The 24566-nt window shown below is 41.0% G+C and overlaps 1 protein-coding gene across 1 annotated transcript in view; it reads left to right on the top strand.

Moving 5' to 3' along the window:
- Window positions 1–24566, top strand: part of nphp4 (nephronophthisis 4) — a 190553-nt gene that overhangs the window by 1506 nt on the left and 164481 nt on the right. The gene's annotated exons all lie outside the window — the stretch shown is intronic.

The following is a 24566-nucleotide window of genomic DNA, read 5'->3' on the forward strand; positions in this document are numbered from 1 at the left end:
AAAAAAATCAATTTGAGTTTAACTTCGCTTTTTCTGATAGACAGCCCTCTCCTGTGGTATTACATTTTCTCTACCATTGAACAATCATATTCCTTCATATGCAGGTCAGTGTCTGCAGCAAGTCAGCTGTTTGGGTCAGAAAGTGCTATTGCGAGCTCAGACTGAAATCAAACTTCATTTTGCCTGCTTCTGTTTTTCTTAACTGTTCAAACAAAGAAGCGTTCTTTTGACCATATCAGTCTCCTCATGTCATGTTGACTGATACTGGCCTTAGACAGCTGTGGCCTTTTTTTTAACTCCACATCATAAAAGTATCCTCTCATCTCTACAGTAAACTTGTTTTCCTTCTAACTCATTTTCATCTTCTTTTATTTGTTGTCTCTTAGTATTTGCTGATCCTAACAGCTGATCTATGGCATGCAGTGAGCAATATGCGTAGAAATAATGAAGTTCTGTAGTTTCTAAAATGTAGCACCCAAAAAAAAGGGTTGTGTGACAGCAATGTAAAGCAGTAAAAATGTTCTAAACATAGCATACACATTTTTACGTATTTTTTTTTAGGTCTTTTTTTAGAAGGCTTAAATACATTTTGCCAAAGTATTGCTTTATCAACTTAACTGGTCTGAATTTAAAGGTATAATAAGTAGGATTTTCCTAGAAAAATAAAATATAGACTTTTACAAATATATAATATAAATCATCACTTATGGGCCTCTATACATGTATGTTTTTGAGTGTTTGCGGAGACCTTGTGAGACCCTACCCTCTGCATCTATTCTGTTTTATTCTATTCGGGACGTTTTAAGGAGGGGCTCTGTTGTGGTTCCCTGAGCCAATCACGACGTTTAAGTGAGTGTGGGAGTGGTTCAAATTAGCAACTGGGCCCCAGACTGGCGAACATGGCGAAAGAGCAATGCAGAGTAGGCCTTCTTTCTGTTGGACAGGTAGGTGCCTCAAACCGGGTAGGACAAGCTAAGCGGTGGTTAGCATGCTTGCGCAAAGGTAACCGTGAGTTATGAAACACACTCGTATAATAAATTATCAATTTCCATTGGTGAACTCTGATGCTTGAGATTGCACCGAAACAGGAAGCTCTGGCTTGTCTTCAGTAGCAGGGAATGTGAAAAAGGAGCATTTCATTTGTTGTACCATGATGTATTGGGACTGTCCCCTTACATGAGGTCTTGTCAGTGAATCTGTACATGTATAGTGGTATTACAGGAGCCCAGGTGCTTGAGCTGTTGGCCTTGGCTTTGATAGTTTTTGGACAGGCCAGCCAAAACCATGAAAGCATCTTGTTCGAGCCTGTCACTTTTGTGAAACACAAGCAGTTTCACATTGTAGAGGTGCTTTTTTATATTTGGCTACTTCAACTCAGCCTTCTCAGTTTTCACACCCCCACTGAACAGATGTGATAGAAGAGATTTTTAAACATGCTTGGTTGCAAGAATTTAACTTCTTATGGTTTCCATGGCAGTGTTTCTGCCTCCGTCTGCGTTCATAGTTATAGCCTAACAAATTAGTGCTCTGCTAGGGGCGCTGGTTTGGCTCGCTTAGTGGAGTGGGCGCCCCATGTGCAGAGGCTGATCGCAGGATCGACTCCCGGTCTGCCGATCTATTTGGTGTATGGAAATGGTAAATGTACTGTACTTATATAGCGCTTTTCTAGTTTACCCGACAACTTAAAGCTGCTTTTACCCTACATGTCACATGGAAATGACATAAGTGGCCATTTTTAATCAGGATCTATGCATTCATACCCGATGGCTATAACATTGGAAGAATTTAGGGTTCAGTGTCTTGCCCAAGGAGACTCCGACATGTTACTGTAGCAGTCAGGGATTAAACCCCCAAACTTTCCAATTGAGAGACCACTGACTCTACCACTGAGCCACAGTGGCATGTCGTCCCCCACTCTCTGCTACCCACGTTTCCTGTCTCTCTTCCGCTGTCCTATGTAATAAGGGCAAAAGCCCCAAAAATAATCTTTAAAAAACAAAACAAAAACAAATTAGCGCTCTGCTCATCTGCACAAGTGAACAACAACATTACCTCTGCTGTCTCGCTGTCACTGTCAGGTTTAACTTTGACGAGCACCAGGATCAGCAGACCTGCTGAGAGCCACCACCACTTTGTTAGCTGCCAATAAAAAATCCTGTGAAAAGCCCAGTGAATTCAGAATGGAACAGAATGGATAAGCATAACAGCTAATGGATAATGTTCACCCTTTTGACAGGATACTAGTGGTAATCCTTTTTACTCTAGCATAATTTAATTAGAACTATTTGAGTATACTTGATCATATTCATAAACTTGAGCAGGTGTGAGCTTAACTTCCCTTTCTTATTAGAATAACTTAAAAATAAAAGTGATGCTGATTTGCTCAGTGACATTTCAACTGACCCTTCGCTAAGTCCCGCTCCCCTTGGTTACTGTTGCTACGCCTTTCAAGCTTTCGCACCGGCATGTAAATATTATGGCGTATTCAACTATAACAGTGAGAGATATGAAAAGAAGGGAAATAATAGCAAATTTCTGGAAAAATATCAGAGAGAAGTAGACAGAAAGGACTACAATACACATTTGAAAGCCACATCCAGAATATAATTCGACGGTGTTGAGACAGAGTAGGACATAAAAATCGAAGCAAAAGCTCGCCGGTCCCAATGCAAGCGTCAGGCACCCCATGACAATTCATGTTTATGACAATCATATACAGGAACAACAATGTCCTTGCACAACAGAGCTAATGCTTGGTTATGACTCCCTATAACTTTTATTATCTAATATGTTTTAGCCCATTGCTAGCAAAACTAAAATATCCCATTTTTTCATTTTGTTTAAAGTGCATCAGGATATTGCTCGCATATCTTGGGCTTGATCCATACACTGGATCTGGATGAACTTATAATTGACATTCAACCATCTTTGTTTGCTAACCTGCTAACTTAGCCAAGTTAGTTAGCATCTTAACTTAACGGAGCATAAACAAAGGAGTTTTTGTTGATATTCAATGGATTAAGCTGCGAGTGCCTTCTTCTACAATTTATAATCCATATCTGACATCTCTCTTCTTAGTTTTTGACTAAGGAAAAGCTAGAAATATGACACCTGAGCACATCAGCAGACATTTCAATATGACACCCCCCTCTAAACTTGGAGGAAATCTGCTGTGGGACTTGCAGATTCCATATGCACACCGTTATGGCATCTGAAAGCTTGACAGGCCTCCCGTGCCTAGTTTTTGTTACTAAAGTAGGATTGGACAATGGCCATTCAAAGGAGGGGCTTAGCGAGAGAAAACTTTCGAATTTGTAAGTCTCTTATCAAGTAAAACATCCGTACACTTGCTGATAACATCGTATCGTATCTTCATATCACTCTATATTACCCTTTTAAGTTTTGGTAAGACAAAATACACAATTTGAGGACATGGCTCTTAATAAGTTAGAAATTTTATAGCATACACTGTCAATTGAATAATTGAATAAGTATTTGGCAGATTATTTAATAGTAGGTAGGTAGTTACAGCTGTAAATTTAAATATCTTTACCTTTTGAACCATTGTTCCTTGAGCCCTTTCTGCTCTGTAATCATTATTAGATTAAAGGAACATAGAAAAAAAGACAGTTTGATGTCAAAATGTTCAATGAATTCTTTAAAGCTTTGATGATGAAATTTCCAATTATTTCTTGAAAATGCTGAAGAGAATGTCGTAGCTCAGGAGGACCTGAGATACAAAAGACAAATTACAGGAAAGTGGTATTGAAATACGCTGCAAATCAGATTATATATTCAGTATCCATTCTACTTGAAAGGGTTTCTTTTTTACAGCCAGATTCCCTCTGGCCTGCCAGGTCCATGCTGCTCTGGCTTGTTTACTGTGCACTAAGTTAAAGGTGATCTTCAAATTTCTAATTAAATCTATTCTTTTATATTTCTCCATATGAAATCTCACCAAATTTTCCAAATACCATTTTCCACTGCAATACCAATAAATAACAACAACAATAATAATGAAAATACATCTTCTTCTTGGCAGTGACAGCAGAAAAACCTTTCTGTCAAAGGTAGGTAGGCTTTAATGAGACCGCTGGGTAATCATCCTTTTGTCGTTTCAAAAAGTAAAGTAGTGATGATTTTCAGCTTCAACACCAGAGTGTGCTGTCCCTTGATTATTCAAGCCATTTCTCGTGTTCAGCAGTCGTCAGATCATCTGGCATTTCTGTCACGTCAACAGAAAAGGGGTCTCTGATCCACTCAGGCCTGGCCTTGACTGGGAAGCACCCTGTGAGCTGGTCTGCCATGGCTAAGAGGTGCTGAGCTATTATATCTTAAAGTGATGCGTCAGATGAGCCCTGCTCCGTGAGGGTTTCTAAAGTTGGATAAACATGGTCACCCCCAGCCTCGACCTTGCTCTCAAGCAGCTGCAGTTTTTCTTCATTGCGGTGATATTTCCGTGCACAGACTGTCACACTGACACTGTGTAGACCCATGTTGAGCTCATTCAGACTTGAAAATATGTCTGCTAGACAGGTTAACTTTCTAAGACAGTCTGGGTCACAGAGCAGGTTAGTCAGAGTAGACTGTTGGTCCTCACGTAGATCAGTTCAAAGACCCTTTTGAGCACTTTAAGAAACATTTGCACTCGCATATTTTTTTGTCGAGCAATATGAACATGGAGGTTCATCGGTCAAGCTTTGATGTACTTGACAGTTTTGACAGCAGTTTCTTGCATGGACTTGAAGTCCTGCACGATCTTCCTCACGGCCAAGGCCCAGCAATGTATACTGCAATGGCTCTATCTGACATTCCTTACTGTCAGTTTGTCTGTAATCATACCAATACATGGTTGCGTGTCCCAATAATTTCTCTTGCTCTATCTGTACTGAACTAAACAAGTTTTGTCCTGTCGCTGCAATTTTCCTTAATAAATGTGTTTAGCTCTGGCCGCTTCTGACATCCTCTGCCATATCTACAACTCAGTCAGATTCTGTGTTGTTGGACAGGAGGTCAAGTAGGAGCAGATATTACTGGCCCTCTCTCCACAAATAAAATGAGTCATCTCTTTTGCTAGGGGTAAACAAACTGTTTCCCTGACAGTGTGAAGATTACCTGCCTTTCTTAAATGCAAACAGGAAGCTTTTTGAGCCTTTGACGTGGGGGTTGCACTGCCCTTGATGGTTGTCTTTAGTTGTTATTCGTTTCAATGTCTTTGAAAGAAATCTGATCGTTGGTCATTCCGATAAGCGTGTTTTTTCAGCCTTAATCATATTTCCCTCATCATCAGTATATGTCACAAAAGACTGCCTGTATTACAGTTATTAAAGTAAAACCCTTTTATGCATACGGTTCATGCATTAACATTCAGCGTGAGAGTATTTGACGTGTCAGATGGAGCCCTGAATAAATGCATTTAGAGACATATGGCTTATCACATAAGCTCAAAGTAGCTTTCAGATACCCCCAGTCAGATAGTCATTGCCACTTTAGAAAAAGCCTGCAAAGCAATTTGGATTTAGTAACATGTAACAGCGGACTTATTATTTATCAGCAGCTGATTTTTATTTTTGATTGAGATTGGATGCCTTATTTAAGTTTCACATTTGCATATAGTCCGTCCCCTCCTGTCTTCCCTCCATAAAGTCCTAAGGCTCTGTATTTCATTTATTAAAGATACGATCCCTGAGATTCAGCACTGATGCCAAAATGTATATGTTGCTTTGAGAAGAACCCACATTTACAGATGTTGAATGTTGCCTACAGACAACAGTACAAGAACTTTGCCTAAGAAAGCACTGAATCAAACAGGCCAGCTTTCCATAATGTTTCCAAGAGCACAATAGACACATTTTGTTCTGTTCCAAAAAAGCATTGAGGTTTGACATCCAGCCCTCTTAAGCTGCCCAGAGATGAATAACTATATAATATAGTGAGCTCTTTTGGCTCTGGGAGTAGTCCTGCTTCTGATAGTAGTGAGACCTTTTGGTCCTAGGGATGGAGGGAACATGTGCAATTTGTCAACTAAAGTGGCAACAAAACAACAACAAGACAGCAATAGGAGGAGTTGCAACAATTTCATCCTCACCTCAGATGCAGCAAACAAAAGGGAGATCTGAAAGAGTCAATGCAGTCGGCTTAAACATGACAGGTCAGGGTCAGTAAATCATCAGAATAAGTCTTTCTGAGCTGCTTCTTTTATGTGAGAAAGATTACTCACTATTTTACATTTGTTACTGTCATTTTGGTAATCATTTGCAACAATTCAGTGAAAACTCTCATTGTGCTAAATTATGGGATACACTTCATGCTGGAGACGAGCGTATTATGCCTGTGTGGGAAGGGAGGAAGAAAAGAGAACAAGCAATGCTTTTACTGTCCCTCCCCATACACTGCATGTATATTCGTCACTTCATCCTACAGCCGTGTTCCATCATGACATTTTCTGGTATGTCCTCAGTTTGAGAGAACACAATGTCCCCCAGCAAATATTTGTTCCCATTTATGGTAATCAAAACACAGAAGCCACCGTCAAATATTGAACAGCAGCCCTGCTGGTGGCAACTTTTAGCAATGTTTTGTGCAAACTCATACTAAAAGACATTCCTGCTATATGGTTCAAACCTTTGAACCAGTTGAAAGATGCAATCTAACTGCAGTGCCTGCCAGAGAAGTTTCTAGTGAAAGCTTCATCTGTTGTAGACTATAAAATGTACCCTTTTGTAGTTTTTCCCCTGAAAATGTGTCTCCCAGCATCATGTTTACCATCTCTTCCAAGTCGTTCTGTTATTTTTGAACAAATATCTGGGGAGCAGCTGGATATCTGTGTTCTTTTCGATCAAACATCTGAAGGTCTCTGTTTTTCCTGGTCGGCGGCCAGTTATCCACTGTTTTATGATAGCGTCAGAGCACTGCTGAGCTCCTGTGCAGCTTGCAATGTTAAAGATACCTGATCTACTTACAGCCTGAGCTGCTGTACACGATTTGAGAAAGTCTTTTTAATGGAAATAATACTGTGAGCTGGAGCTGGCTGATAAATGCAGAGTGTTGCATAAGGCTTTTTACAGACACCAATGAGTCACAGCTATGGCAACATTCAGATTTCCAGTTTTGTCACCATCTGTTTTCTGTCCTTTCCTCTGCTTGATGTTCTTTTGATCGAACAGTCTCTCACAGTGTAAGGCTTTACTTTGATCCTGCATAATAGTCATAGCCTGTATAAAACCCACTTGGTATCCCAATAAGCATCCTAATCCCATTATCCATCCAGGGTAATAATATACACCACATCATATCCTATCAGGATGATAAAGTAGGCCTGGCCCCTTCTGTGTCATGCCGCAAGAGCTGCACCAGCTTTTTTATTGGATTTGGCCCGATGCACTCGCATTCATGCTGGTGTTTATGAGTGGCAAATTGCTGTTTGATATCCAAATAATGTCAGAGGGGGATCCTCTCTCGTGTTACAGGAGCGCAGGGAAAATTGCAAGGCCCCCACCTTTCCCAAGTCAGCCATGATGGATTGGTTTTAATATCGTGTGAAAAGCAAAGATGCAAAGTGATTAAAGAGAGAAAGAGAGAGCTCTTTCTGAATCTATTTTCTTGCTTTGTATGTGCAGTTCTTTCTCCTCCAGCAGAGGCTAGACTATTTCACAATGACGACGTCTGTTGCTTTTTGCGTCAGCTGCTTCAGGAGCTGTTTTTGAGTTGTCTAGTTGGACTTATTGTGCTTTTGTTTTGAAAGTACAGTGCAAATTTGCAGACAATTTAATAGGCTTGTCAATGCTACAATGGTTTTTAAATCTTATGAAAGCTTTGTTTATGTCTGTGATGCAGCCAGTAAAGCCCAAGAGGGACATTTCATACTGAGGATTTCGGAAACTGTTTGCTTGGATGCACAACTGGAAATGTAGGTCATTGAACAATTATTTTTATTGGTTTCTGATACAGAGGAAAATGTAGGCAATTTTAAAGCAATGTTCTTCTTTGTAAGTGCATTTTAAAAATGCTACAATAACAATACAATCTGAAGCCTGTGAAGTAATGTCACTTTTATTTCCTTTTTGGTTTCTGGAAACTGGACCAAGTCCACAATGTCCGAAATCACCCACACCACACTTACACTTTCTCAGCAGTAGCTGGTTTTCTCACATCATGACTCAAGTAGTCTGACATCAGTGAGGATATTTTCTACCGGGTAGCTGCCCTCCTCAGTCTAAGCCGGTGAAAGCTGTGGACACTAGAGGGCAATGTTGGGCTACAGACGGAGCAGACGGAGGAGTTGGAAAAACTGGAGGAGGCAAAGAGAAATGTGCATCTTTCTGCATTGTCTCTCACTGTGATCGCTCCATTTGAACTTCCTGCCTTCACAGGGAGCCAGCGGTTTCTTCTCATATGTGCAACATTATCAGGCAGACAGCTGGGCTTCGGAGAAAAGGCCAAGTTTTGTTTCTGTCCGTGCAACCTCTGTGTTTCAAGGTCCTCAAATGCTGTTTGGCATGACGTAGGCAGCACTGCATTGTACAAACTTGGAGGAACACACACATACACACATTCACATTTTATTTCTATACCCTTTGTTCCTTTGCCTCTTCTCCTGACCATAATAACATGTCTAAACTTGACTTTTACGCTAAGCCTCTGACCTTACACTAAACGAAATGACCCCCACAGCAGAGCGGACTATCATGTCTTGAATCCCTACAATATGATGAGCACTACCCCCCACCACCATACCAGCAACACACTCACACAGAGCCTTATTATGTGACTTCAAAGCACTGAAAAGCAGAAGAAGATCACCGGTGGGAAAACATTTGAACATCAGTCATGCAATTCCTCTGCTTTTGTTTCTGGAATATTTGTTCTCCAAAGAGCAAACTGGTTTAAAGTGGAGAATCCCTTACGGTTAAAATTGGGCTTGGATTAATGAACACGTGAAATAGTCAAAATGATCCTGTAAAGCATACGTTCTCCTCAGAGTGTATAATAAGTTGCCAAATTGAATCTGTCATTGCTGTAACAAGGATACAGTAAAAGCATCCTGCCTCTTTAATAAGAGCCACATACTCCTGAAAGGCTGGCTCAGCTGAAGCACAACTTCTCCTTTTACTCTGGTACATTTGTTATTGGGGGCTACCTACACAGTGTTTTTGTAGCCTATCACGTATGATTGCACACATGATCCACATCTATTCAAGCGTGTCCGTTCAGCTGTCACATAGGATGAAGCTCTGCCCTTTTCTCCAGAGTTTAGAGAAAAGGTGAGATTATCCAACTCGCATGTCAACTCTGCATTTCACTCTACCAGAGAAGGAAAACAATTAGAGAATGAATTATGTCTCTGTTGATACATTTTTATGTGTTTCTGGCTGAATATGAGCAAACATCTGCGGTGGGAGGGGCCTACTGATTCAACCTGTCACATTGAGTTTAGTTGCTTTCAAATAATGCTGCTTCTCTAATTGTTCTCTGGCTTATGGGCAACATAGCATGATGTGTCTGCTGGAAACCATGTTACAGTGATATATTTGTATTTAGATAGCTAGAAACAAATCTTTTTCATTGCAAATACTGAATTAAATGTGTCTGTGATCTGTGATAACATTTGAACCTGATTTTGTAGTCAAATGCACATATCTGCTGTGGAAAAACATTCAAAAAGATCACTTTAAATAATAAAAAATAAATTAACATAGGGCCTCAATAGTACAGAAGCACTGACATGCTAAGATATGACATTTGTGATGAACCCAACTAAGTCAAGTATGCATAGAAAAGACCGGAACTACGAGCGAGTCATGAGTCAATCGTTCAAAACAAATGACACGAGTCCTCCACTAACTCGTTCACTGACTCACCCCTCCTACCCGCTACTAGCCACTGCAAACTGCGGATTTGAGGCGAGACCACCGTATAAGCCTCGCCCTGTGAGAAAAACAACCACTTTGGCACTTGTTTCAACTCAGTGCTGGCTCCCACAGTCTGTCCCCCAGAGCTCGCTCTCTGCCCAGAGCTGAAGGTCTGACTCGAGTTACACGAATCACTCACTCACTCAGTACCCACTCTCCCAACACGGCAGAGCCCAAAGCCACTTTTTCCGTGCACAATCATGGGAAAACGAGCGTCACAAACCCAGCAAAATGACTCACTTTACTCTCAGAAATTGATCAATTAGGTTCAAAAACAATCAGAAGGTCTAGAAGAGATTAAATTTAATCTCCATTAACATTAGCGGAGTGCTTAACCAGAAGTTTCGGAAGTCTCTAGTGTGTATGCTCAATGGGCGCTTGGCCCGGGGGGGAATTCAAGCTCTGGGTAACTGACTCGAGTGACTCAAAAACCTGACTCTCTTTAGTGAGTTACTCATACAAAGTCGAGTTAGTAAGAAGAGTCGAACCTCCCATCTCTAACAGAAAAGCAGAGCGTTCAAGTGTTTTGAAGCCTCCATATCAGAATAATTTGAAATAAGCTACATACACATTAACTTGAACTTCATTGTCCCAGAGGGGAAACTTGTTTAGCAGCTGAGTATGTTTAAGTTAGCTGCTTTAAGTTGGTGTTCTCACTGCTATGTAAGAAAAGGTATTGTTTAGATTTATTGATCATGGTACTGATACTTGCACTACTAAGTATTAGATATGGAAATTAATTTACCCTAAGTATCAAAACTGGGATTAATAAATTAATTAATAACTACAACCAGAATAACATTTTTCAGGTTGAAGGTTTTTGCAGAGTAGATGTTGGCAGTATTTACTCTTAAGCCACATTAATAGGACAGTATGTATATTTGAATGTATTCAAAGCAACGGTGGAAAACACACAATATGCACTACTTAATGCACTGTACACGTGTGTGTGTGTGTGTGTGTGTGTGTGTGTGTGTGTGTGTGTGTGTGTGTGTGTGTGTGTGTGTGTGTGTGTGTGTGTGTGTGTGTTTGAAAGGCAAGAAAAGAAAGACAAAATGGCTGAACTCAGACTATGTTCAGGCTCTGATAAAATAAATGATGATTGCAGACTAGATGGCTGTGTGGTGGCTGGTATTGCATGGTGTGTGTTTGTAAATGTGTGAAAGTGTGTGTGTGTATGTGTGCGTGTGTGTGTGTGTTTGTTTAAGGCATATTTAAGAAGTTGTGGCTTTAAGCTTGTGGGATAATGGAGCCAGATTAGAAAAGAAGACAGTTTGCGTGCAAGCTTCATGCCTCTGCGTGAAGCGTAAGTAACATCAGCATAGCAGTGCGGCTTAACAATGACCTAAAAATGGAAACACATCTCAATAATGAAGCTCAGTGAATAATATACAATCAATGCATGTGCATTGACAAAATTATCAGTCAGGGAATTAAATTAGCATCTGCTGAATGGAGAGTAATGTTGGCTGTGTAGGAACAAACTTTAAGTATGAGATTTTCTTCTTTAAATACATCTTATTTTAAAAAATAAATTCTTGTACAATAGGGAGGGATTGGGGTGACATAAGAAATTCCATAATCATAATTTAAGGCACCACTTAATCACTGTTAACAGTTCCGCAGTGCTCTAGATTACAGAAGTGGCAGAAAAAAAACTGAGTGGCTGGTGCAGACGTTCATTGACCTGCCTCCGTGGCATTTGAGAAAAACACTTATTTCAGACCCTGCAAGCAGTCTTATACTCATTCTTGCACCAGATCTCCAACCGCACCTTTTATCAAAGGTCTATGTAAGGTCATCTCCCATCATGATTCTCACAAATTTCAGACTAGCACACGTGAAATAAGTCAGGTTGGTTTGTGAGGGGGCTGCACGGTGGTGCAGTAGTCAGCGCTGTTGCCTCACAGCTAGAAGGGTCCTAGTTCAAACCCTGGTTCGGATGAAGTGCGCCTTTCTGTGTGGAGTTTGCATGTTCTCCCCGTGCATGTGTGGGTTCCACTGACATGCTCGTTAGGTTAACTGGTGACTCTAAATTGCCCGTAGAGTGAGCGTGAAAAGTTGTCTGTCTCTATGTGTCAGCCCTGTGATTGACTGGCGACCCCGTCTCTCGCCCAATGACAGCTGGGATAGGCTCCAGTCCCCTGCGACCCTGAACCGGATAAGCGGTATAGAAAATGGATGGATGGATGGTTTGTGAGGCAGAAAATGTGTCGGACTATTCACAATACATGGTGCGTTTATATCGATGAAATAGCGTATTACTCTGGGCCGTAGAGCTCCCTTGTTGTCCAAAACTGTAGTTTATTTTAAGTCAATCCCACACACACTGTGCTGCTGCTGTAAATACTTACTCGTGCTGTATTATTCCCCTGCTGTAAATAGTTCCCAACAAACAGACTGTTTGATTATGTTGGAGTAACATTTTGAGCAACTACCTTGCCCACCTATAATAAGAAAACGATGCAGCCTTTAAAGAAAACAACTATATTCTTGTGACCTTTTTTTCAAAGCTTCACTTCCTCAGGAGGAACAAAAAGGCTTGGGGCTGAGCGCCACAGACAGGGTAGGGAAGTCAGAGTACTCAGAGACTAAAACATGGTTGGCTTTGGTCTTTTCATTACATTTTTTGACAACCTGACCCCAGCCTTATCCTTACACATACTATACTGTGCTACTGTGTAAACGCTCACTAGCACAAAATGGCCCAAAGGATTCTTGTACCAATTCTTTGAACTGCTAAGTGCTCAGATAAATGGCCAACAGTAAAACATGACCTATATTGAGTCTTGTTATGTTCTGTCTTCCATTTTCTTTTACAAGACGTGGCACTTCCTACAGTAAAATGTAGCGAGCCTGTGAAACCCGGCCATATGATTGATGGACAAAGGAGCCGCTATGGCAGCACGGGCAGGCCTTCAGCCTACCTCTAGGCTTAATTCCTTCTCCCAACTGGCATGCCACACTAAGAGATATACACTTCAATTATACATGGCCATGGTGGGGGCGAAGACTCCTCTGCCTTGCCTGAGAACTGATCAATATTTCAGCTCCAAGGGGACCAAACATCTAGCGGAGCAGCTGCTGCTTAACAGCTTTACACACTGGAATGGCACACCCCGCAATACATGGCTGTATACTGGAGGTGTATGTGTATGTGTGTGTGTGTGTGTGTGTGTGTGTGTGTGTGTGTGTAATAGAGGAATTCAAGGGCCACAAGAGCGACTGCCGAGGTGACAGTAGGGAGAGATGTGGCTGAAATGCCTTTAGGAGGTGTTAGGTGTGTGTGTGTGTGTGTGAGACTTACATCTACTGTGTGTGTGTATTGACTTGAATCCTACTTAACTCTTCCTCCTCCATTTCTATCTCATTTCTGTTACTGTCATCCCCCCTTTACCTCCACACATGCAAACACACGTACACACACACCCTTGATCAAACACACAAACAGAGTGAGCTCGTCCCTATAATTCTGCTATCATCACTCCCGGGGGAGTGCCTGTGTGTGTGGTAGAGAGTGAAGGTGAGACATTGAGACAGAGAGAAATAAAGAGATTCAGTCTGTCTTGTGCTTTGTTATTCCAGGCTTTGACATGTCAATTCCAACTTTACCTTTTTGACTCTGAAGTCTGGCAGTGTTCCTCCAAACCCTTTCATCATCGTATATTTCCTGCGTTCCTCCCTTATTGTGATGCATCTCCAGCGTTCACAAGGCGGTGCTCGCAGTTTGTCTCTGAGGCATTTCAGACAGGATTTACAAAATGTCTGGAGACCAAAACCTGGGTGACAAACTAAGAATTTACCCAGTGGGTGCTGAGATCTGTCATTGGCCCAAGCTGGGGCTGTTGTAGAATGCAGGATCTTTGGATTTTGTTAGAATCAGGGACAAGGAGGCGGACACCAGAGGCACTCAAGCTAAAAATGAAGAACCGGGGCTCGAGGAAAATGCCATTTGAGTTGTGCTGATTAGGATTTTCTATTGTGTGCAGGCTTGTGTTATGGAAACTGTAGTCTAAGTTGATGCTGACAGTAGGTTTGGACTGTCATTGAAGCAAAGTAGCTTTAAGAAAAATAACAGAGTTTCTACACAAATGTGGTTCTTTCATCTTGTTAATTTCTCAACTGCCGTGTCGAGCCTTGGCTATGATCCAGGGCATACAATCTGTCAGGACACATGAAACTCAGAGTCGAAATTTCTGTCTCCTTTCAGGGCGTTAGTCAGTTTTCGACTTCATCAGTTATAGCCAAGTCTGTTTGGAGCCATTATCCATCTTTGTCAGTGTCTTTCTTCGCCTTATAGTAACTGGAGAGAAATAGTTTCCTTCTTCCTGTCAGCTAATAAGAACGTGCTGTCAGACAATTTTATTTGGAATTCTCTGAACTTTCCTGCCCTCGCTGTGCGACCTGAGAACAATCAGTTTGGCCTCCCTTTAGACAGCTTCCCAGATAGTCATGAAGTTGATTATGGTTATTCATAGTCTTTAGACCAAGCATTTTTCTAGCACTATCAGGAGGTCAAAGTTCCCCCCTTTATAAACCCTTTTAACCAAGTCGATGTTGCAGGAAATGAATGGCAGGATATTCTTGAAATGTACCGCAAACTGTGTAACATTTCTTCTATTACCTTATAGAAAGCTCAAGGAAAGAGTTCCACAAAATTTTACATTTCATCTCCTTTGATGAAGATCAATCCCATGGACAAACACCATATTTCTTGTCCATTCATGTCTGTCACTAATACCCCCTTGCCACCGTAATTAGTGCGTCGACACAGGTTTTTCAGACCCGGGAAGACCCACTAATAAATGCCGATTGTCTCTTTTCCCATTGCCAGTGGAGTATACTTCTTTCGGTCTCTTTTCTGCTGCCTCACAGTCTGACATGACAAACGCGCCCCAAACAGTAAACAGTGAAGATGTTACGGTGGTTAGGTCTTTATTGTATCTATTACTCATTCAGTCTATTGAGCAAACTCGACGGCCACAAATTTTGAATGATGTTCAAGCACGGCGTTCTATCAATGCCGATCGGAGCCGAAGCGATAATTACCCGGGTCTACTGCAGTGTCCTTTGACCCGGGTCTGAATGCCGATTGTAACCTTTCCCATTAAGCAAAAAAGCCAAGTTTTAGTGGGAAAGCAGCTTAAGTGTCCTTGGGCAAGACACTGAAACCCAAATTGCTAGAATTGAATGGATATCTCCTACTTAAGTCTTTGCCATCAGTATGTGAATGTGTGTGTGAAAGTGTGAATGTGACATGTAGTGTTAAAGCGCTTTGAGTGGTCAGAAGACTAAAAAAGCACTATATAAGTACTAGGGGTGGAACGGTTCACAAAATCCACGGTTCGGTTCATATCATGGTTTTGTGGTCACGGTTTTCGGTTTGGTACGGTATACGTTGATCATTAGGAAAATCAATTATGTCTTGTATAGTCAGGTTAAAACTGAAATTTTATGAGGCAGTCTGACATTTGATACATCATTGTGACAGTCTTAGGTTAAAAGTAGGTAAGATTCTGGCACTGCAAGAGAGGAGACATTGCTAGTTCCAACATGCTTTTCATTTATTTGGCAAAGAAAGTTATCTTTAACAAATGCTAAGAACAAATAGTTATTCACTGTCACTAAAATGCAGTGGAGGTCCATCCATCAGTAGTGAGCGCTACACAGGCTATGTCAGACAACTCTTTAACAATTCCTCGTCGGGTCTCTTCATAAAGTGCGGGAATTACCACGTTGCTGAAGTGTTTGTGGGAGGGGATTTTATATCGTGGCTCGAGTGTTTTAATCATACAACGAAATCCCGCACCCTCCACCACGGCAAAAGGCTGCATATCTTTGGCTATGAAATACCCCACTCCTTTCGTTATGCATTTTGCCCTGTCTGACTCATCACTGTAAGGCTGTTTAAAAGCTGCGGGGAGTAGAAGTTGTCCTGTTGACTCTCTCCCTTTCCTCCTTGCGCTACCAATTGTCTCACTGGGATGATGTCTTCGCAGATGAGCTGACATGTTAGTCGTGTTACTGTTAGCATAAACAACACGTGTTGCACAATGCTTGCACACTGTCGCACTTTTGTCAACAACTTTCTTACCGCCGTCATCATAGGTCACTCTAAATGCAAAGTGGTCCCATACAGCAGACCTATACAGTGCTGCTGGCGCATCTTCTAGCTCCGACTCTTTTCCACTCGCCATGCCCACAAACGTCTCCACAACTGACCCAAAGATACTCTGCTACACCGCTTCGCTTCTTCTTCTTGTTTACTGGCAGTTGGCATCCAGCTCAGTACCGCCACCTGCTGCTCTGGAGTGTACACGCTTCGCCTTGTTAGTAAATGAGAAAATGAAGTTGCGCATGCCTATGAACCGAACGCGACACACGCAAACCGAACCGAGACAGTCGAACTGAAGGGTTCGGACGGTTTTCATAAACCGTTCCATCCCTAATAAGTACAGTCTATTTAAGTACAGTCCGTTGCTGCTTGTCTTGACATTGAGAGGATCCAAACATGAGCTACAAACCATGAACTGGCTCATGATTGAGGTTTAACTTTGTTTGAGCAAATAGAAGCAAAAGACTTAAAAGGTTAATTAAATGGACAGGAGTGTGTGACATTGATGTGTAATTGATGCTGCCGCAGTGAAGCCAGATGGTCAGCAGTGATACTAGTGAATGATCGAGTGCTGCCAGATAGTGGACATAGAGCCAGTGGAGCATGAGAGACATCAGACAAGACTTCATTCATGGTTAATGTGATGTTTTATTCTCTATTTGTTAATTGTCGCTAACTTAACTATCAATTCAAAGACTACATAAGCAAAATGATGTGTCTGATATTCATTACCAGCGTTAGCACTATTTCTTGAAGGTTTTCAGTTCTTGGTGCATTGGACTCATTTTGATGGATACGGGGGAAAAAAAACTGAGGTTCAGTTTTAAACGTACAGACCAGACAGCCTAATCTATATGGGAAAAGAAGTTGGTCACTTCTGAGTGGCTTCACTATTTAAAATTCTCTTTAGTCTCAAAAGGCATGAGATGGAGATTTTTAAAGTGAGAGTCACTGCTTGATGAAAGCCCTTGCTGAATAGATATCCCATCACTGTCACCCTCATTCCTTCGAGGGATTCCACATAATTGGGCTGTTTTTCCAGTAATTGCTGCAGTCCTTTCATCTTTGGCTGATAAATCAGCTGTTCCCTGTCCTCCACCTGTTCTTTCTTTTTCTTCTGTATCTGTTTTGTCCTCATGACATAAACTTTTATTTCACACCACTTTTTTCCCCTCTTCAGCCGCAATGCACACCTCAGGGGACACCGCATTCACTGCCTCCCTTAATGCAGTCCAAGCTCCTTTTTTTCCTCTCACCAGTCACTCAGGTGATTGAAAAGAACACCTTTCCTGACTTCAACTTCTCAATCAGCTCCATTACACTGCCTGTTCTTTTTTCGCCCGTCATGCTCCAGGTTTTCACTGGCTGCCTCCTTCACTTGCACTTCTCTGATCCTGCAGAATGGCCCTTCTGATAGTGATATAAAAGTTCGGGAGTGCATTATGATAATGGTAAGATGTGGGTATGTGGTGATCATTTTAACAAGGTTTCAGATTTATTCGCTCTACTGTAGGAAAGGAAACCGCTGCCTGGTTGAGTCTGCTCTTCAAATGGGGAAATTTTTCTTGCTTTAAGTACCTTAATTCATTTGGCCATATTAATGGATAAGAGACAATGTGACTTAGATACAGTGAAAAGACTTATAATGATGATAGATGGCATTCTGGCCATGGGAATGTATTAGACAAGGGGTTCTCAAACTTTTTGGAGCAAGGGACCCCTTACAGGGGAGAACATTTCCCAAGGACTCCCTCACAATCGCAACACCGATTAAGCATATGCTTACTACCATTTGCACTCTTAGATGTCATTGGAACTATTTAGTATTGTACATTTTTACTCTGTCCCAAGCATAACTTAAAAAATTTCTACTGCCGCGGGAAATACGAGCTCTTGTGCAACTGTGTGTGGCTTCTTAACTTTAGTAATCGTTGAGCCACCAAATAAGGAACCTTCTGTGCTTTCTCTGAAGTTGTGAGTGTATTCCTCGCTCTATCAACAGAAAAAATCGTTTGTTTTGTCCTTATATTCCGGATGCTTTGTAATCAGATGTCACTTTAGCTTGGCTGGCTTCCTAGCTTTGTTCGCTAGCACCTGAGGACACATGATGCATTTTGGTCTTCCGTCACTGTTCTCAATAAAACCAAACTATATATCTGTCGTCATATTTCTTCTTCACTCGCTAGTTTGGGCTAAGCATTACTTGACCATGTGGACTGATTAAAATATTTCAACATGTTCGCCAACTAGCTAGCTGGCTAATAAGCCAAGCTAAGAAGCCGCAGGAACAGTTTATTGCAACCTGAGTGAGCTGAGTGATTCATGACAGATTTCACGGACCCCCAGCTATGGTTTGCAGACCCTCAGCCACTGTATTAGACAATAGATGAGGCATCCAGAATTGATTCTGAATAACTGAGACCAAACTAGACACAAGAGTTGCCTATCAGAATAATTGACGTTATGTTTCATTTCATATTTCTGACATTATATATATATATATATATATAGTTATATATATATATATATATATATATATATATATATATATAGTTATATATATTGTTATATGTTCTCTGTTTGGAAGGTGGTGTTAAAGTGTCCAATTTGAGACTAATTTGACTTACAACAACCATTATGGCTGCATCAATCCCGTCAACACTTTTTTTTAATCACTATTTCTGTGGCACTTTATGTGTTCTATATTCTGCATATGACACAGGATGATGCCACGATGCCTCATTTCTTAATCCTACCTACAAAGTCCTGTTCCTGATCCTGATCCTGAGCACATCAGCAGACATTTCTTATATTCAGGCTAATTTGGATTTATTTTTGGAATTTCTTTCTATGACTTGACATTGATTCTTAGGACATGTATTACTAACCTCTTTGTTCATGGTGGTGCTTAACTTCGCAGCCATTGCTGCTGCTTTCTCTTTGATTGGGATTAATTATCCTTCCTTCTAATTCAGACAGTTCTGACAGTCTTTTTTTCCTTTCAGACTGGGAATGTTTAGAGTAAGTTTTCAAAGGGTCAGTGTCACATCAGGTCCAAAATTTGTTGAAACTTCTTGAAAGTTTATGCGATTAAAATGTCACACATATGCATACTTAGTCCCTTCGCCTCAGATGCAATCCTGTGACATTATTGGCCGCAGGGAACCCTGAAGCCTCCATCCCTGTCATTTTCTCTGCCTCTCTATCATCCGCACCTCCATCTCTCATCTCTCCTGTGCTGCTGACAGTCATAGAATTTCACACCGAGAGGATTTGTGATGCTGATACCCGCTGGTTCTGTGCCTGTCAAGTAACTTTCTGTATCGCTCTCGCTCCCTCTTTCTCTCCCTCTCTCTCTCTCTGTCTCTCTCTCTCCTTCCCCTCCACCTCCAAGCTGCCAAAACAAGTATCAAAGTGTTACAGCCAAGAAGCTTTCTGAGTGATGTGCTTGTGTGGCTTTATGGCTCTTCATGAGCTGAGCTTTGACTTTGCTCATTTTCCTTTCACCCATTGTCAGGGTGAAGACACATGCTGTAGATATTCAGGAGATCAGAGTTAAATGTACGCTTATATAATGCATTTAAGCATGATCATGTATTCACGTTTTTTTTACTGAATGATAGCCTTTATTCATCTTGAGCATACAGTGTCTATTCATACAAGTTCATGCATACCATGTGCTTAGTTAAAACCGGCATGCAGACACTTGGATCTGGCATAATATCTAAGTCCCAGGTAGCACACAATCCTGCTCCCAGCCTCCCCGCCTTCCAGTCGGCGTGTTGGCTAAATGGAAATGCCCAGTTTGCTTTTCTTTTGGAAAGCTGCCAGGGGTCGAACAACAGGGCCCTGTCAATTACACTCTGGTTGCTCTGGACCTCTCTATGCAAAACCAATGCCCATTTGCAGCCTCTTTGTTTTGTGCAATGCCCATGATGCCTCCTTCAGGGCTTGCCCAGTTACCCACAAATGGAGCATTTAAATGGCCACCTCGAGAGGGCAGGAAGATTTGGCTTCAGCTTTTTACACTCAGATAGCACTATGAGAGGTTCATTTTGCTTGTTTACCACCAACACCCCATAATAGGACTCTGTGAAGCTATTACAGAAGTTTTTGTGGATATTATGCAAAGAGAAGTTACTGATTATTGCTGTAATTAGGTTTTGGTATCACCTTTCAGTAGAGCAGCGGCAACTTCTATGTGGAAAACTCTAGTAAATGTGCGTCTCACGGGTAAAAGATGAGACTCATGTAGGCCGACAAAGGATTGAAAGTAACAAGTAGTTTAAGCTTTGTATTGAACTGCCAAATCCTATACAACAAACACAATTCTGAGTAAGGCACTGCCCTATTCCGATCAAATGATTAAAATATCTTCCTTTACATATATGCATGCAACATATATCCCGATTTCCATTGTTACCTGCAACCACTGTAATTAAAACAGTTTACTACGAGATGCATCTAAAACCATCGAAGGCAGTGCATTAGTATCTCCCAGAAGAGCTTCTCTTGGATCCAGTATAATGACCTGCTGGTAAGTTGCTTAGCTTTGCATGTCCTAATCTCCACTAATTGTCCAGGCAGCTAATTTAGACAGTAGGCACTCAACTGAACCCAATCCACCTGTTTGCACACACTTTGCAGTGCAATATGGCATTGGTTAGACACACACACACACACACACACACACACACACACACACACACTCATATTGGCGCATCTATGACCAATATTACAATCTTCTTTCTTCATCTGCTTCGCCTGTTTTTTTCTACCATAGCTTGATATCTCACAATGTCGCTCCCTCATGCTAATTCGTCTCCTTCCTGTCATAGTTCAGTTCTCTGCCTCCCACAAAGGGGTCGGAACAAACCTTCAGAAGCTGCAGACAGGCTGCTTGTTGGGAGTGACAGTGTCTTCAGGCTACATGCCTCTGTGCTGATGATGTTTTAATGTCACCCCATCGCCATTCGCCCCTCTTTGCTCCCCTTGTGGGGGGGGAGGATATTTACCCCTGCGAGAATCGATTAGTGCTTTGTTGACAGTCACTGCGGAGTATAACCTCTCATTAGGTCCGACATATGCTGTGCCTGGTGCTGCTGCAGATGCAAGCTGTTTTCTCAATGACATCTCCCAGTGCTCCTGTGGCGTTGGGAAGGAACAAGATCTCATAACATTGCCTTGACGTAGAGAATCGCATATGTTGGTCTGGAAATAGCAAAAATTGCTAAGGCAAATTGAGGTAATTGTCAGTGTTAAATATTTAAGTGAGATAACAATATTTCTTCATAGCCAGGGGTGTAAAAGTATACAGAATTCATAATTCCCCTTTTCTTAGAATGCTTTCAATAAGTTATGTATGCTGTGAAACAAAACAAAACAAAACACAGTTAACATCTGTTAGCACACGGCTGTCCTTGTTTCTTGTTAGTGCAAAACATTACAGTACGCTTATTTCTGATATGCAGCTCTACCTCCCAGAATAATGAAAAGAAAATCAGTGACATGACATACAGTGTCATGTTTAGACACACTGTGTGTTTCTACAACACAGAAACCTCACTGGGAATTTTCATTCAAATGTTCTTTAATATACAGCAAATTACTAACAATGAAAATGGTAACCATTAGAATCTAAACACACAGGACATGCGACGTAATCCTGTTGAAGATCTCACTGTACTGTACAATTTACTGGCACACAATTCAATAAAACCTTTGTTTCACAATATTGCCTCTCTCTCTCTCTCTCTCTCTCTCTCTCTCTCTCTCTCTCTCTATCATATTTCTGCTCTCTCTATCATATTTCTGTACCACAAATTATTATATAAATTAAAACTATTGCTTTGTAACAAATGCATTAATTTCCCCCCAAAATGACAATAAAAAATATGTGTATTTTTGACCGGAAGGCTTTAACACACCATAAAAGGGAAGAACGTCCTTTTTTTCAATGCACAGTCACAGTAGAGCTGTGTGGATGAAAGAACTGTGAGGCTTCTTTGTAACAGATCAATATTAAGAAAAGAAACACTGCGGAAAACATAACCACAGCAAGTTGAAAATAATTATGCCTTCAGTCTTCCTGCCACTTGCATAATGGAACATTTGAGGCAGTTTGTTCACTATGGCAACCAGAGCAGACAATACAGTTTGTCCAAGCTGAAGCACCATCATTCTTTAGCCCTGCTCTGTGTGTGAAGCAGGATGTGAACAGCACAGGTCAGCTAAGAAATCTCTAGTAGAAAGACATATGCAGCATGCTGTAATGTCCAGACAGCTAATTGATAGGTGTTATTTTATGATGGCTGCAGATCTGTGGATAAACCAGCCTTAAATCAAGTTCCAGCTTGATTAATTTCTTTCATTTAAGTGAGGGATAATGTATAGTGAGCATGTTGTTATCGCGGAATGGAACCCTGACAGGGTGAGCAGGAACCCGACCGAAGTGGAAGGGTTTTGTCTCACCCGCGCTTATGACATAACTACCTACTTAAGAAATCAATTATTTGACAACGAATATTGATTTGGAAATTATTTTATTAATTTAAAAATGATTATATTTCAGTTTTCTGTTTAACAATAGTCTGTTACACTGCTGCATCCATAGCAACTCTACCTTCCTTAAATTGCTAAGCTAGCTGTTGTTCCTCACATTAAATGGAAACATTTCCACTGATGATGAATAAGTAAAGGTGAACCTTTACCTTATTTTTCCCCTCAGTAAACAGACTGACATCTAATTCCAGACTTCCTTCTGCGGATTGATATGATTATCCTCCGGATTATGTGATTAGAGCTGAATCCGTAGCAAGAGTGTGTTCTTCATAGCAGCGGTCTGCTATCGAGAAATAGCAGACCTCGTAATGCCATAATCAGCCAATCAGAATCAAGTATTCAACACAGCCATGCAATAATCTGAGATAACAGAATCTACCTTCCAATATACAAATCGGTTAATGCATTAGAGATTATATATTATATATAATATTTTTATTGAAATAACTTGACACTATTTAAGCTGACTTCAGCTTGTCTTTTTCAAAATATTCATAACCAGTCATAGCTGTTTTCTTGAGCATTGAATATCTGAATAATTGCAAAATGAGCAAGGGAGATATTTAGTCCATGGGGACAGAGCGCTTATTTATTTATTTATTTTCTTTTTTCCTGAGATTGGAGCAGAATCAATTTGGAGCTGTATCAAAGCAGTGAGGCAGATGAAAAAGGAATTCTACCTTTGAATTGGAAATCCTTCATAAACAATGTCCACGTTCGGATCGCTCTGAGAATGGGGACTACGTCTTTGACCACAATGCAAATGATCAAAGGGGGAGGAATCTTGGGTGAACATGATAGAAAATATGGATTCTCCTCCTCAATTTTGTTTTTTACAGATCGGGATAGGTTCAGGGGAAGTTCATTCTAAAGGAGGCTTTGATTTGAGAGGTACGGTTGGAGGGAAATAAATAAATAAAGTGAGGGAAAGTAAAGTTTTCAGTCCATGAATACTGAATGACATGCGTCTTGGGATGAGGGATATTTTTACTTTATTAGCTCAGCTAATAAAGTCTGCTTCTGCTCAGCCTGAATTCCTGCAAAAAAAGCCCAACAGAATAAATGCCAACTACCTGACTGAATTTGCATTGCCTTGATTGAGAATTTATGTAGATGTTAGATTACAACAGAGGTTTTTATTAAGATTTCATAACATTTCTTTTATCTCAAACTTTCCATTGACAGCGCATAGTGAACATTTCCTCAAAAATGGACACCTTTGTGTTCATTTACCAGTCATTGTAATGCATCCCATTCTGTCTCATTACTTCTATGAACAAAGCCTTGCACATGATTTTTTAATGTTGAATCAATGCCACTTTCATCTCAGCAGAAACCAGTTTGTTAGCTATTTTGTGAATCTCAACATCCATGATGGCAAAGTCCAGTGGATGTCTGAACAAAAGGAAAAACAGACAAATAAGAAAATCAAACAATGGCTAGACGAGTTTTTTAGCCTCCCACGTTTTCAATTTGTATTCAGGAGTGTTTGTATTGGGAACACCAGCCATTTAAACTCACAGTGCACAGAGATAAAAGACTGTTGTAGCTGAAATAGGAAGGCCCCAGAGGTTTCGAATTACAATATACAGCTATGTGGTGGCGGAGAGCTGGGTCTAAAGATGAACAGGCTCTGCCACTGTGGGCTGGGAGAAATTGGCTCTGTATTTCAAGGTAGCTCATGTCTACTTATTTCATTTTTCCTGTTGACACTGTCATGTTCGTCTTTATGGTTTCGAAAAATAACAGGCTTTATTGTGCACGGACCAATGGATCACAGAGAATTTGTGGATCTCTTTATCATATTCAGCCCTTTGTGCATGTAAATCAGGGTGGCTCTGCTGTATGTAGGCTATTATTTCCCATTTGAATGGCAGATCAGAGCCTGTAAACAATTGCACCTACCTGGCACAGACTACAAACAGGCTCCCAAAAGGCTTCCTGTCTTCCTCTGAACTTGAGTAAAAATAGCGAGGTCA

This window comes from Semicossyphus pulcher, unplaced genomic scaffold, assembly GCF_022749685.1.
Source record: "Semicossyphus pulcher isolate SPU_LCO1_2020_fin unplaced genomic scaffold, fSemPul1.0.p SCAF_13, whole genome shotgun sequence".
Classification (NCBI taxonomy): domain Eukaryota; kingdom Metazoa; phylum Chordata; class Actinopteri; order Labriformes; family Labridae; genus Semicossyphus; species Semicossyphus pulcher.